Source organism: Mus caroli, chromosome 16 (genome assembly GCF_900094665.2).
Source record: "Mus caroli chromosome 16, CAROLI_EIJ_v1.1, whole genome shotgun sequence".
Lineage (NCBI taxonomy): Eukaryota > Metazoa > Chordata > Mammalia > Rodentia > Muridae > Mus > Mus caroli.
Genome location: NC_034585.1, coordinates 28,369,136 through 28,372,987, shown reverse-complemented (window position 1 = coordinate 28,372,987; position 3,852 = coordinate 28,369,136).

Below are 3,852 nucleotides of genomic sequence, written 5' to 3'. Positions count from 1 at the left end.
TGATTTGCCTTCAACCTTTCCAGCTCCTCAAAGGAAAAGGATCGCCATGTTTTTCTATAGCCATGGTGCCTGCCATATTTAGGAGCTATTCCATAAGTACAAACTGGTGTTTTAGAAATAGGGCACTTGGGAAGAGCTTATTTATCGATGGGTAAAATAACATTAGATGGCCACAGGCATCATGCCAGCCAGATGCTTAGAAAGTATACATGTCAGGAAGATACAGCCACTTAGCCACTGCCTACATAGGTCCTGACATGACAGAGTTATGACAAAAATGTCTCCAGTAGGGAAAGTTGAGACAAGCTAAATGCCTGTCACAGAGTATGAATAAACACATTGTAGACCATTCAGAAGGGATGAATCTCAAAAATGGGTGTTAAAGAAATCTATAGTCAGAATGTCACAATTTGCATGAAGCCAAGTGGGTAAATCAGTGTTAGCTTTTGTTTGGGGGCTCAGACATTTAGACAAAAGCATCCACAAGCAAAGCTAACACTCCAAACGCAAGATCCCGCTTTCCCGGGAAGCAATAGAAGGGGCTGGGGGAAATGGGAAAGGATGGAGGAAATGTGGAAATGTGGACGTGGGATGGGGTGGCGGGAGTGTGAAGGAGAGTGTGGAGTGTGGAGGAGACAGAGGAGGCAGGTTGCAGGGGACAGACCCTCAACTATAATTGTAAAAAAGATGTGGAATCAAGTTTGACTGTGAGAACAGACTGGATTCTTAGGGAATAATTGCTCCTAATTGCTCTCAGTGCTTGCTAGGTATTCGAAATTTGAAAACTTTTTGTTAAAGAAGGTGAAAACTTTTTCAGGAGATACTTCGCCCCCAACTCAAAAAAAAAAGATGACGATGATGATGATGATGAGAGAGAGAGAGAGAGAGAGAGAGAGAGAGAGAGAGAGAGAGAGAGAGAGAGAAGAAATTGGGCTCGATAGGAAAGCAGGGTCCTCAAGAGCCGATACCATGTGGTGGCGCCATGAGCCACAGGGAGCCGATAGGTGGCGCAGGCAGCCACTGGAGAGAGAGCTGAAGGACCAGTTCTTGCCACAGGACATGAATAACTTGGAAGAGAGAGAGTTCCGAAAGGCAAATGAGAACAGTCTCAGTCTCCGGACATCTAAAGCAGGGTAGTGTGGTCCCTGAAGGACGGTGGCGGTGAGAGCCCCCGATCCAAACACCCTCAGTCATATGGAGCAGCTGCTCAGCAAGTCCTGCACACCCTTCCCAAAAGCAGGGAGGAAGGGGATGCCGGCCCAGGCTGCAGGCCATGGGATGCTTGCCGGTGACGGTGACGGAGGTCAGTAGGTCTCATGAGCTGTTATCAAGAGGTTCTTCCTCAAATACACCTATAGGTTGGCACAACTTCAAAATCCTAAAGGGCTTTCCGGTTTTTTCTTTGTTTTGTTTTTACTTTTTAGGTTTTGTTGTTTTGTTTTGTTTAACTTTTTGGTTAAAATTGATACGTAACAAGACTTTATGTAGATATGACAAACAATCAAAGCAATTTTGAAAAAGGAGAACAAGCTGGCCAGTTTATATTCACCAGATTTCAAGATGAACTGCACAGCCACAGTTGAGATAGACAGTGGTCATTACAGAATTGTGGACGGCCAGCTCTACAGAGGCATTATTTACGCAGCATAAAATCCACCCACTTTAAAGACAGACTGGATTCACATAGGGGCCAAAAGCATGACCAATATAGTGACTCAGCCATTCTAAACGTCACCTTCCTGCCTTGGGTCCCCTCTCCACCCTTGGGCACCCCACAACCATAAGTGATTGGATTCCTACCATTTTGCCTGTTCTAGAACAGCATCACAAAATATAAGCTCATCTGTGTTTGCCTTTTCCCTTAACATAAGCCGTTCATGTTCTAAACGTTAATCCGTTATTATGCTACATGCTTCCTACAACACTGTTTCTTACTGGGTAGTAAGTGTGCCACTCACTGCATAGATTATACACGACTTGTTTATCTATGCACTGATTGATGGAATTTGAGTTGTTTCTTATTTGGATCAATAAAAAATAGTGTGGAACAGATCTTTAAATAGACACATTTTTTTTTTCCTTTTGGGCAAATACCAAAGGAGTGGAGTTGCTATATTATACAGTTCATGTATGCCTAACTTTAGAAGGAATTGTTAAACTGCTTCCACAGTTAATAAGCTACTTTTCATTTCCACCAACAATCCATGAGCACCCCTGTTGTATAAATCCTCACTGGCACTTTGACTGGCCAGTCTTTTCCAACCTCAGCTGTCAGTGGATCAATAGCGATATTTTACCCTGTGTGGTGGTAGGACTATGCTTGGCCCAGGGAGTGACATTATTAGGTGGTGTGGCCTTGTTGGAGGAAGTGTGTCACTCTGGGAGTGGCATTGAAATCCTTCTCCGAGCTGCCTGGAAGTTATTCTTCAACTGTTAGCCTTCAGAATAAGAAACAGAACTCTGAGCGCCTCCAGTGCCGTGCCTGCCTGGAACCTCTGAACCTGTAAGCCAGCACCAATTAAATGTTGGCCTTTATAAGAATTGCCTTGGTCATGGTGTCTCTTCACAGCAATAGAAACACTAAGTCAGAAGTTGCTACCAAGACTCGGGTCTATTATTGTTGTAATAGGCCTGACCATGTTTTTTGTTTGAAGGAATGTGGATTTGGAAATTTCAGATTTGGAAAGCAATGGCATGCTTTCTAACGCTGTCCTTTATAAGAGTTGCTTTGGTCATGGTGTCTGTTCACACCAATGAAACCCTAACTAAGACATGCTGACTGGGCCCTTCTTTTCATAGTCTCTCTCTCTCTCTCTCTCTCTCTCTCTCTCTCTCTCTCTCTCTCTCTCTCTCTCTCTGTTTTTTGGTTTTTGGTTTNCTCTCTCTCTCTCTCTCTCTCTCTCTCTCTCTCTCTCTCTCTCTCTCTCTCTCTCTCTCTGTTTTTTGGTTTTTGGTTTTGTTTTTTCAAGACAGGGTTCTTCTGTATAGCCCTGGCTGTCCTAGAACTCACTCTGTAGACCAGGCTGGCCTTGAACTCACAGAGATCCATCTGCCTCTGCCTCTTGAGTGGGTTACAGAATCTGATCCTGGCAAGAAGAAGAGGATGAAAAGCAGGAGGAGGAAGAGGAGGAGGACCATCGTCAGCTATCCTTTCCCCATACAACTTTAGAACTTTAGTCAAAACTCATCTAGTCAAAACTATATATAGCTGATTTATTTGTTCTTTGATCTGCATAGCTATTCTTTATGCTACTAGCACGTCTATGGTAGTCTTGAGTATACCTGAAAGTATAACTCTCCCTCTAGCTTAATATAGAAGAGCTGATATATATATAAATTATATTGACTCTTCTGGTTATCATTAATGTGCTACATTTTTTGGTATCTTTTTTTCTTTAGAAAATTGTATTGTTTTATAGGTAGCATTTAGATGTTATACTTTTAAAACATTATCTGGAAGTCAGGCGTGGTAGTGCACGCCTTTAATCCTAACATTTGGAAGGCAGATCTTTGAGTCTGAGGCCAGCCTGGCCTACAGAGTGAGTTCCAGGACAGCCAGAACTATGCAAGAAACCCTGTCTCAAAAAGAGGGGGAGGGAGGATGAACATTAAATGGTTAAACAGGTAAAGGCACTTATTGGCAGTTCTAAGGGCCTGAATTCAATCTCCAAATAGCAGAAGAAAAGAATTAACTCCTGAAAGTTGGGCATCCTCTGACCTCTGCATACAATTAAATAAATATAATTAATTTACTATTGAAAAACCCTAAAATACAATTTTGCTACCTTTGGATTTCAATTAGTGCTTAGACAATTTAAATTTAATGTAACTTTCAATATGATAAGCCAATAC